This window comes from Monodelphis domestica, chromosome 8, assembly GCF_027887165.1.
Source record: "Monodelphis domestica isolate mMonDom1 chromosome 8, mMonDom1.pri, whole genome shotgun sequence".
NCBI lineage: Eukaryota > Metazoa > Chordata > Mammalia > Didelphimorphia > Didelphidae > Monodelphis > Monodelphis domestica.
Window position 1 is genome coordinate 229,485,025 of NC_077234.1, and position 12,690 is coordinate 229,497,714.

At 35.5% G+C, this 12,690-nt stretch overlaps 1 protein-coding gene across 3 annotated transcripts in view; it reads right to left on the reverse strand.

Annotated features, from left to right (window-relative positions):
- MID1 (midline 1) overlaps nt 1-12,690 on the reverse strand; it is a 453,084-nt gene that overhangs the window by 271,235 nt on the left and 169,159 nt on the right. Inside the window, exon 1 of one of the 3 annotated variants that reach the window (XM_056808078.1) lies at nt 810-2,009. The exons of 1 other annotated variant lie outside the window; for it this stretch is intronic. The gene's annotated coding sequence lies outside the window, so the exon portion shown is untranslated. Of the gene's footprint in view, nt 1-809; nt 2,010-12,690 lie in introns of those variants that run through there. One more of the 3 variants, XM_056808079.1, reaches the window with a different exon arrangement.

Here is a 12,690-nt window from a genome sequence, read left to right on the forward strand (position 1 = left end):
GTATATCTAAGTTAATAAACAGTGTATTGCTTCAAGAGGAAACATTTATCTTCTCCAGTTTCCTAGTATTATCCAATTCATATAAGAAATATAATTTAAACAGATTTACATTAAAATAACCTGCTAGAGATGAAAGAACCAACAAAAATGTTGATATCTCTAGAATGAATTCATCTTCACCTTTAACTAGAAAAGCCCACAGGACCATTCTAATATTAGTAAATAGAACACTGGAAATGAATGTCATTAGTCATTTTATATGATCAGAGAAGATAGATAAACAGGTCTAATTGGAGTGCTAACAATTTTAATATCTGAACTTTGTAGTTCATATTCTGTAAAGCACTATCCTTAAGCTTAGTGTAGAACTTGACAATTTTATCTTAAAGAATAGCACATGCATAAAGAGAAGATAAATCCTAGACAAAACTTTGAAGGAATATTTTTTTTTAATGTTCCCCCATTTAAAAACATTTCCAAATAGTCATTTTATTCTCCACGAGGACAGGATAAGCTGTCAATCATTTATCTCCTCCCCCTCCCCCACAACCCACCAAACCAAGCCTTGAGGTTTTCTGCAGTTTAATTGTGGGATGGTTTGCCCCAAGCTGAGTTTATGTATCTCTAAACTACCCAGGCTGAAGTTTTCCAGGATACGATAAAAGGAAATAAAAGATTGCAGACAAATACCAAAGTCGCTCTACTAAAAAATAACAGGACATTAATTAGGGAGAAAAAGGTTAGACAATCATTTTCCAAATAAGGTGAAATCCACTTTCTTGAAAACATCTAAGGAGACACACACATACCTGTACTTTCTGATTCTAGGGCAGCCTCCTCATTTCTTCCTTCCAATTATTACCAACAGCCGGTGTCAGATATAAAACCTGGAATTCTTTACAGCTAGATCAGATTTCAGTTTTTCAACCGGTTCAATCAAGCCCTTTCATTTATTTCCTACTTTCTTAGAATTACCCTTGGGTCTATTGGCTGGCTCACCATGGCTTTGGCTGAAGCAGAGCTAGTTATAAAGCAGGTGAAAAGTGTGATGAGAAAAAGAAATTCTCAAAGGAAATTCACATGGATATTTTCCAGGGAAGCAAGAACTGCACCCCCTCTCCCGGCTGGCCCTCATTGTCCCCCCAACCCCCACTCCTCCTTCTAAACAATCTGAGAGGAACAAAATGTTGGAATAAAGGCTCTAAAAGAATGCGATTGTCCTTAAGCTAAATGCTAGCTGGTGTAGATCTAGTTTGGTGTGTGGGTGGGTTTTATTAAAATCCGAAAGTGGGGTTTAAATCAACTTTGAGAAAAGCAAAGCACAAAGTTTGGCCCTTGTTATTTTTCTCTCCAGAAAGAAGCTTTTTCTACTGTAAACAGAGCTTCTAGCGCAAGCTTCACAAAGGAGGGACAAAGCAGGGTGTCGCCAGAATCATTAAGCAACTTCCCTTCCTCTAGACACAATCACTCCTATAAAGCAATTACAGTAGCATCACCGAGCGTTAGAACAGAAAAAATAATAATAATAATAACCTTACCAGCTTCTCCTACAGTATGTAGATGAAAAGAAAACAAAACCCTCCCAGCTGCTTTATCACATGCAACTGGGTCGGGCAGAATGAATTGACTGAGGAAAGTATGAAAGGCTGAAGGCTTTCGTGCCCCTCTGTTTAGTTGCTCCTCAGCAACCTCTCCCTTGATTTTTTTTCCCTCACAAAGCCACTCTGCTATTCCCTAATCCTCTCACAAGAAAAAACTGCACACACCAATTGACTTCGGCAGAAATGCTTCTCCTGGGAGGTGGGGTGGGAAAGGGGGCTTGCGATGGGGATGGGGACGGGGACGGGAGGGGAAGGAGGGAGAGGTTCTGTTGGCATTTGACCACTGCAGTATGCTAATCCCTCAGAGAGAGCATCTAAACAAACTCTTCAGTCCAATTCAGCCACTGGAACCTAGAATACAAAGCCCTGTATAATTAGTGCTTTCCAATGAGGAATTGCGAAGTAGATTCCCTCATTTCCAGGCTCTCCTAGCTAGTTATTTCCAAAGATAAACACAATAGCAGGAAGAAAACGGAAACTTTTGAGCAGTTTCTTCACGTGGAATTACAGAACTGGGTCATTTAAAAATGAGCCAGAAGCTGATAAATATTATCTCACACTTTTTCAATGAGCTGCTATTCCATAGACATCTGCTTGCATTTTACTCTAAGATCTAAAAATAAATTACTTTTAAAGATTCAGGAAAAGCAAACCAACCCCCCCAAAACACACACACATACACCCACACTTACAAAAGATGTGGTAAGGGAGCCCAAAATCAGTCTCAGTGAACAATCAATTATTCTTTAGCATTTTTAGAGGAGATCGTGGAAATTAATTTTGAAAATTGTGAAGAAAAACTTTTTCAAAATTAAAGTGCATCCATTCATCATGGTATTAGGTAAAACATGCAATTCTGAAAAATAAATATCTGTACCCTATAATTCCAAACATACTCCACAACTTTAACTTCATGAGTTCTTTTTATCTGCATTAATGATGCACTACTAATTAGAGTATGACACTTGAAGCTGATTTCTCCCTCACATTTAAAGACTTACCTTTCTACTATCCCATTAAAAACAAAACAAAACAAAACAAAAAACACAGCAGTGAATAAGTCAAAGAGGACAAAAGCAGATGGCTCAGTTCTACATTTGGAAAGATGGCTATTAGCCTTGTAGTAATTATTTGAAAGAAGGCTTCTATGCTTGTTTCTCTCTTCAGCTGTATGCCATTTGGGCTTTTTAAACAGGATGAATCGACATCAAACCACCAGCTTTACACACATACTAACACTTAAGAATGCCAAATTCAAGACATGTCACTTCATTCCTCAGTGACCCAGCACAGAAATCTGAGGTGACGGTTTGATGGATGAGCATCCCAAGAGACAATGTAAATTGTGACATCACAATTCTATGTCCGCCTCCCCCCACCCTATCTAATTATTGCTTCTCTTTGGCCAAAGAAAACAACCTTTGATGGGCTTCAAAGCCATCTCCCATAGTGAAAATTAGCTGAGTGCATAGAGTTAAAGCTACAGTTTACATTTATTAGGTTATTTTCCTTTTTTTAATCCTTTCCTCTCATTTAGAAGATTTGGAAGTAGAAGAGGGGAGTTACACTCAATGAAAAAGTGAAAGGGAAAAATAACAATCGACATTCTAGAGTTTTCTTAAGTATCACCAAAATAGAATTTTTTTCCTTTTTCATAATCATTGATTGCCTGATCTTTATGACCCTGATAAATTTTTCTTTCATACAGTTTAAGAATTTTACAATGAAACCATCTATAAATTATTAATAAAGAAATTAAAGGTATCTCAATAATGTTATTTAGTTAATTTAGCTGTTTTATGTAGAGTTAAAGGAAATTCATTTACATTCATTCATTCGAATATCACCATTTTCCCTCATTGTTATTGTTCAGTCATTTAACCTTGCCTGTGGATCATACTGACCATGGCATTTTCTTGGCAACAATTTGAGAGATTTTGCCATTTCCTTCTCCAGTAGATTAAGGTAAACAGAGTTAAAAAAAAAAAGCCTAGGGGGAGTGTCTGAGAGAAAATTTGAACTAGATCTTCTTGACCCCAGGCCAGATGCTCTCTCTATCTGGCTTGCCAGCTAACTTGTACTGCATCCTTCAGTAATCGTAGTACTGTAGTTACCTTGAACAATTCGCTTTAATCTGGGCTTCCCTAACTCCCTACATAAGTAGTCTGTTAGAGGGATTGGATAGAATCCAGTTTTTTGGTTGCAATGAATCATTCATGAACTTGGGCTTCTTGGGCAAAAGTGCCTATAAAAAGTAAAGGTATGATGTTCTTTCTTTTTAATAGAGAGGCAATTTGGGGTGGAGATCCAATTTGAAAGCCCAAAAGACCTGGGTTAAGTTTTATCTCTGATACATCCTGCATGGATTATATTCAGGATTCCAGGCAACCCTCTAAGATTGCAACCATAGAAAAGAGGCATTGGCAGAGGGGATGTCTTCATTCAGGAGTTCCCTAGACTGATGCAATCATAAGTCCAGCATGGATCCCTATTCAGGATGACTGTTGTCACTATCATGACTATACATTGAAGCCTCTATGTGACTTGACATTTAGCTTGGCAAGTCAAATCATTAACAAGCATTTATTAAACATTTTACTATGTGCCCAACACTGTGTCAAATACTGGGTAAAAAGAAAGGCAAAAAGAATCCCTGCTTTTAAGAAGCTCTCATTCTAATGAGTGGTATAGAATACAAAGAACTAGGACCACACATACACACACACACACACACACACACACACACACACACACACACGCTATCTATCTATCTATCTATCTATCTATCTATCTATCTATCTATCTACATATTTATTTAAGGTATTGATAATATATAAGAAAAGATATTTATTAAAATATATTAATAAATCTGCCTCAACAAAAGGAGCTTAATGCTAATCAAAATTAAAAAATAAAAATAATAGTCAAAGAGAAAAGGTAATCTCATAGGGGAAGGGACTAGCAGCTGGTGAGTTAGATTGGGAGGTAGAGTGGTGGAAGAGAGGAAACCAGAAAAGGTCTACTGCAGAAGATGGCATTTGAGGTACCTGAAAGAAATCGATGGAGGAGGGAGAACGTTCAAGCGTGTCAGACAATCAATAAAAAGACAGGAGCTGAAAATGGGATGTCATGTTTGAGTAACAGCAAGTAGGCTAGCTCATAGGAATATTAATGACAACGTTATGAAATTAATGAAAAGCATTACAACCCATGGTTGTTTAGCTGTCTCATTGTTTTCCTAATTTTAAAAATTAATGTCATAATATCATTAATATGATATTTGTATATAACATGTACACAGTTGTCTGTCTTGCTGTTTTCATAACATTTTTCATTAACTTCATAGTGTTGTCATGAATATATAATATATTCTATAACATACATTTTTTACTTTTTAGAATGTTTTTCATTAATTTCATAGTGTTGTCATTGATAAACAATGTATATTATAACATATAAACATGGTTGTTTATTTGTCTTACTGTTTTCATGTTTCATTATTTTTGTCATTAATATATTAATCTATAATGTATATTATAAAATATACATGTTGTTTATCTCTCATTGTTTTCATAATGTTATATATTTACATATATGAAAAACACACATATATGTATACACATATACACATTTATGGTATACTGGGAACTGGGTAGAGAAAATGCCCAAATGCTACTGAATATAGACAGCTAAAAATTCACAATATATATATATATATATATATATATATATATATATATATATATATATATATATATTGGTCAACTGCATATGAATAACTCAATAAATCTAAAAAGTTAGATATTTTCCAAAAATGTGTAGAGTAATATATTCAAGCCCAATATGAAGCTATATAATGGAGTAAAGTAGACAAATATTCCTTCTAGTGAAGCTGAAGAATATTGGTTTAAATGCATGGGCCAATTTAAATTCCAATTAAATTAAAATCCAATTAAATTATTTTAAATTCCAATTAGCAAACACTTTTTAAATGCTATCTAATATATAAAACATCATGCTAGATACTCAGGATACAAAACAGAAAAATAGCATGTTTTCCCTCAAAGAATTGACAATATAATAACAAGATGTATATGTCATTCTAATAATACAAGTTATAAAATGATTAGGGTTAGAGAAAAGGTAAGAGTAGGCTGAGAGATTCCAAGAGAGGGTATTCATTTCTAGCTGAGGGGAACCAGAAAAAACCTCCCCTAGGAAGTGGCATCTGAGTTGGACCTTGAAGAAAGAGAAAAGGGAAGAGACAGACAGAGGGGAATCTAGACATGGAAGAGGATATTGATAGAAATGCAAAAAAAAAGGAGTGCAGCATGAGATCAGGGAGCAGAAGTGGTCCAGTTTTGCTTGAGTAGAGAGTACATGAAGAGGAAGCATGAAGGGTACATTCAAATCAGATCCCAGGATCTTGAATACCAAGGAAAAGAATAGTAATTATTGTAATGTCAATTCACATTTACAAAGTTCTTTAATGTTAACAAAATGTGCTTCTCACACTTGAGATAGTTGGTGCAAGTATTATTTCTATTTTATAGATTAGGAAATTTGGGTTTAAATAGATTAAAGGTCCCAGGTAGTTAAATGATTTCCTCTTACTGCCCCATGCACTCTATATGCTATCCAAACTGGCTACTTCTGGTTCCCTGTACATACTACCTGCTTCTCCTCAAGCTACAGAAAACTTTTCTTCTTTAAGTCCAGTTGCTGAAATCCCTCATCCTTTTCAAGATTCTGATTAAGAGTAGCCCTGTACATGAGGACTTTCTTGGAGCCTCCAGATAATGACAAACATTTGTTTTATATTTATTTGATATTCATTTTGTTTATCTTTGTATGTGGACATGTTATTTCCTTAAAGGAGAGTGTAAAATCCTTAAAAGCAGGCACCACTTCATTTTTGTCTGTGTGGCACCTACTGTCTTTCTTTTTTCAAACGTTTGCCTTATTAGAAGTATCAGTCCTAAGGCAGAAGAGCAGCAAGAGTTAGGCAATTGGGATTAAGTGGTTTGCTCAGGGTCACACAGCTAGGAAATTTCTGAGACCACATTTGAACCCAGATCCCCTTGATTCCAGACCCAGCACTCTACCCACTCTATCTGGCTGTCTCAAATACTGTCTTTATTTTGTCTTCATGCCACTTAATAAACAATAAATACAAAATTGAATTACTTACTTATTGTAGAGGCAGAGGGAGAGGGAAAAGTCAAGAATGATGGAGAATGGTGGTTGCATCATAGAAAAATTGTTAGAAGACAACAGGGGAGCTGGCTTTGGAGGAAAGGTAGTGAGTTTAATTTGAGACTTGAATATTCAGGGGGTAAAACATCCCAGCAGAAAGTGAGAAATGTGATATTAGTGATCAAGGGAGAAGCCTGGGTTGAAGAAGCCCATTTGGAAGTTATCTCACAGAGATGAGATTATGAGATTGCAAAAGATGAAGGTGAGGAGAGAAAGATCAGAAGGCTAAGGAGGGGACTTGGAGGAAAACCCAGATTTCTGGGGAGGAAAAAGAAAACAAACAAATAAAAGATCTTTTAGAGAGCTAGGAGTAGAGGCATTGCCTTCTTTTACAGACAAGAAAAAGGAATCTTAATGACTTGTCCAGAGAAAAATAGCTGGTTAGTGATAGAACCAGGAACACAACCCATTTCTCAATACTCCCAATTTACTACTCAGTCTATTGCACAATTTCTATTATCTTCCGATTTACTAATCTAACTTTAGACTGTTGTTACCTTCTTCTAACTAGCTTTTAAGATATTATTGATGCTTTTACTTTTAGAGAGATGGCTCACTTCCAAATATCCTTCTCCCAGAATAAAGAGATCAAGTCAAAAAAGACTGAAATTGATTGAATTGCTTGCCAGTTCCCAGAATGAGGAGGGAAGGAGAGAGGGAGACAATTTGGATCATATAACTTCTGAAAACGTATGTAAAAATGTGCTACTACATGTAATTGGTAAAAAAAATTAAAAAAATTAAAGTTAAAAAATAGACAAACTCCTGAGGGTATGATATGTCTCATTCTACATCTTCAGTCCATTACCTCTCTGCTAAGAGGAGAGAAATGTGCTTCATCATTAATTCTGTGTTCTGATAGCTTTTAGGATTCTTTTGCTTGGTGGTCACTTTGTATCTTATTATCTTGGTCCTCCTTCTTTAACTATTCATCATTTCAATCTGACTCTTCCCTTATTTTTGTTGTTCAGGCATTTTAGTTGTTTCTGACTCTTTGTGATTCTGTTTGGGGTTTTATTGGTAAAGATACTAGAATGGTTTTGCCATTTTCATCTCCCATTCAATATACAGATGAGGAAACTAAATAGGGTTAAGTGACTTGCCTATAGTCACACAGCCAGTAAGTGTCTGAGACCAGGTTTGAATTCACAAAGATGGGTTTTCCTGACTCTATCCACTGTACCACCTAAATGGTGGAATCTTCCCTAGATCCTCAAAATTTGGCATCTTCATTGTTTCTTGTTGCACAAAGGTCCTCCATTATATCCACATGTTATTTATAACTAGAAAGATCAGCACTTTTCATATTTGCATTGATTCCATCTTCCTCTTATATCTATGCTCTTAAAAAGATGCCAAAATAACTTGCCCAAAGTTTTAAAACATATATTGAGTTTAAATGGTCCTAATTTAGTTCTATCTCTGAAACTCTACACTTATAATAATAGCATGGGATAATGCCTTGCCATTGATTATTGGGTCTACTAAAATTCTTTGTTTTAATTTAGAAAATTCTAAAGGTTAGTTGGAATATTTCCCAGCAAGATTAAAAAAAAAACTGTTGATGGTTGAGAAGATCTCAATCTGAGCTGAAGCATCTGTGAGTTTTAAATGATAGGCATGTTAAATAGATAAACTTTCTCTTCTACAGACAAAACAACACTACCAACATAGTATGAAAGGAAAAGGGAAAAATGTGAGGCAACTAAATGGTATAGTGGAGAGAGGTCAGGAAGACTTGAATTCAAATCCTAACTCATATGACTCTGGGTGTATCACTTAAAATTTCTAAGCCACAGCTCTCCTCTATAAATCCGTAATAACACTAGCACCTACTTTACATAGTTACTGTGAGAAGCAAATATAATTAGGTATATAAAGCATTTTGGTAAATTTATTATTTTTATTTCCCCCTAAAGTTAGTACAAGGACATGCACACAAAATCCAACTTCTGTGCATTTAAGGAATCAATCAATAACAGTTTATTAAATGCCTACATGCCAAGCAAAGTTTGGGGCACTGAGTATTGTTGTTCAGTTGTTTCATATGTGTCTGACTGACTCTGTGAATCCATTTTGAGTTTTTCCTGGCAAACATATTAGAGTAATTTGCCATTTCTTTCCCCAGCTCATTTCACAGATGAGGAAACCAAGGCAAAAGAATAAAGCAACTTGTCTAGGATCAAATAACTAGTAGGTGTCTGAGGTTAAATTTGAACTCACAAAGATGACTCCATGCCATCCATTGTGCCACCTACCTGCCCTAGCACTGGGAATATGAAGTCACAAAAGAAAGTCTTTGAACTCAAGGAATTTATATTATATCAGGGGAGAAAATATGTACACAAGTACATGCAATATATGTTTAAAATACATAAATAGAAGATTGGTAGAAGCTAACATTTAGGGGAGATCAAGAAATACTGCTTCTCAGATGATTTAGTTAAGAATATCATAAATCATTTGCTATGCTATTTACTAGCTGTAGGACAAGAAAGCAGTCAATTACTTCTTTGAAGCGGTTTGTTTATGTATAAAATAAAGATCATACTTGTATTTACTTCACAGGTTTGTCATGAAACACAATGTAAATATGAATTTATCATTTTTCTTTTTTTGTAGAAGTCAGCAGTGCAATGCTTTTATTTTGTTTTGTTTTGTTTGTTTGTTATTTTATTTTAATAACAAATTTCTGCAAAAGTTTTCCAGTTATATGATTCATGCTGTTTTCCCCCTCCAAGTATTGACGAGCAACTTAGTCTGGTTTATAAATATATTTTTCATTGCTTCATCATCACTGTTATCTTAACATTCATTAAAAAAAAAGATTTTAGAAAGTCTTTTGTCGTTCAGACACTCAGTGGTATCTGGCTCTTTGTGACCCCATGGACCAGGCATCTCTATCCTTTACTATCTCCCAAAAGCTGTCCAAGCTCAAAAAACAGTCTTTAGCAAAGCTAAATTGCCAGCTTCTTCGCTAACAGCAGATACTTCAGGAATACTGCACAGGAGAGATAATAGAAGAGATTTGTAGATGTAAAAATAGAAATATAAAAGGAAGGAGCGGCAGAAATGCTATTCACAGCCTTCACGGTCTATAAAGCAACATCCACAGGATGGGTAATAAACAAAGGAAGAGCACTCTGTGGTGAAGGGTCAATGGGAACAGTTTCAAACTTCTGATAATTAACTGAAGACTGATTACATAAACTATTCCAATTAATAAAAAATGCAAAGGCCCAACTCGAGAGTTATGGAGATCATTTGGTTAATAGTGGAAGGACAACACTGTTTCTACCCTGACTCATAAACTGGTTGAACAGAAAACAGCTTTGAATACACTCTGGCAAGCTTAGCTATTCAGTTCTGATTATTTCCCCCTTACTTGTTCACAATTAAAAACTCTATTATCCCTATCCTATAGCCCTTATCTAAAAGTTTGATTTGCATAGCCTTGGCTCCTCTGGATTCGCAAAAAAGAACAAGAAAAGGTCAGTCCTCTACTAACCTTGCATTTTTTAAAGTAGCTGTAAGTGTATGCCTCAATCTCTTTTCTGTCATCAAAAAGAGGTAGAAGCTGTACTTGGAATGTTCCTAAAATCTTTTTAAAAATACATAGTTTTAAAAAGATCTTTTATGTAAATCACACATTTTTCTTGTAGCTGATTAGAAACTGCCAAGATTCTAAAATATGTTTGGCATCTATGTGCCTTACACAGCTACTTTTGGGGTAAGAAAAAATGTTATTTTTTATTTCAATGTTATGTGTTCATTAGTGCGAGTAATAAATACTATTCACTCAGAGATCCAATACACTTGAAGGCATAAAATCATAAGGTCAGAGATGTAAAGATTAGGTAATAGACACAGTAAATAAATGGACCTGGAATCGGGAAGATTTCATTTAAAATTTAGCCTCAGACACTTACTAGTTGTGTGACCCTGGTCAAGTCACTTAACTAATAATGAAGTTTTGTCTCTACTAGTAACATCTCCTGCCTCAGTTTCCTCATCTGTAAAATAAAGATAATAAAAGCACCTTGTTCCACAGATTGTTATGAGGATCACATGAGGTAATCTTTGTAAAAAATACTCAACCCAATACAATGATGCAGGACAATTCTGAGGGACTTCTAAAAAAAATAAAGAATGCTATCTACATCTAGAGAAAAAACTGCTGGAATAGAAATGCAGAAGAAAACCTGATTTATCACTTGTTTATTTGCGTATTTGTGGGTTTGATTTGTTATTAATTAAGTTTTATAGCAATAATTAGAATACAGAGAGATAGATAGCAGAAAAAGGATTCTTTCCTGTTCCGCTATGCATGACCAGAGAAAAATCACAGAGGTCACTTTAAGGAAGGAATTTTCTGTGAGTGATGGGAAGAGAATTTTAGGAAAGGAAAGACAGTTGGGAAAGGGCTGAAGCTTCCTCATTTGAAGAAGGTGATTGGAGGATTGGCTCCGATCACTGAGAGTTTTGTAGGAGTTATTTTGGAGACCTGAGGACCATTGGGTGAGGTGACTGCTTTTCCTTTGCAAGAGGGAAAAGCAGCTGAAAGGAGGCCTGTTTCACTCTCACTTGAATAGCATCAGTTTCAAACCCCCGCTGAGAGAAGAGACAGACTGAACTGCTATTCAGCTAATCATCTGCTTGAGGCTTTTCTAAAATATAAGTTAAGCAAACTATATAATTTAAGATAAACTATTAGGATAGCTTAGTAATTCAGAATTCATATCTTTGGAGTAGAGAGGAAGTTAAGTCAGGGCTGATCTCATCAGACGTGAAGATATCCCTTATGGGACAGAGGGGTTCAGGGTTCATTTAGACACTTTATATATATATATATCCTTTTTCTATCCCTGCCTCTCCTGAGAGTGAAAAGAAATTTTAGTTGATTAAGCTGCATCCAGCAAGTTTATCAACCATCATCCATCAGAGCTCACTGACAGCTTAGCTGATCAATATCAACTGGCCATAAAGATCAATAACAAATAACTATATCAATATCATCTATAATAGTATATGATTGGGGGATTTGCTTTTATAAGATTATTTTCTTACAAAAATGAATATAGAAATATAAAAATACTTAGTACAGAACCTGACATATAGTACAAGCTTAATAAATCCTTCTTCCTCTCCCTAAGTAGTGTATCCCTTCATTTTACAGATGAGGAAATTGAGACACAGGATAATTTAGTGACTTACTCAAGGTCATCAAACTAGTCATCATCCAAGATGGACTTTACCCAAGACCTCTAACTCAAGCCAATGTACTTTCTAGTGTTATAAACTTATATCAACTAAAAAGAATAACATATTCATAGCTCTTACATATCATAAGGACTGCCCTCCCAACAGCCTGAATTAAAATTTGCTGATGGGCCTGAAAGGACTTTAAAATGAAAATGGAAGTAGGCAGAGCCAAGATGGCAAAGTTAAGGTAGGGGATAGCCTAACCTCTCTCAAATTCCCTTCAAAACAACTTTAAAATAATTCCTCAAAATAAATTCTAGAGTGGCCAGAACCAACAAAAGAATGAGAAGAAACAACTTTCCTGCCCAAAATAATTTAAAAGGTTAGTATAAAGATTTATCTCTCTGGAGTGAGAGTGGAGTACAAGCCATGATAGGCAAGGCAGCAGTAGGTATTTGGTGAGGACGGGGATACTGACTTGGCAGCTGTGGCTTCCAAAACTCTCAGCCCATAGATGGAAAGATAGTCATACAAAAGGTCAGAAGAAGATTACAGGAGAGCCTATACTGGCACTGAGAGAAGGACTCTGTTGAATTGCCCATATACATTTGCAGTTTACAATCCCAGGGTA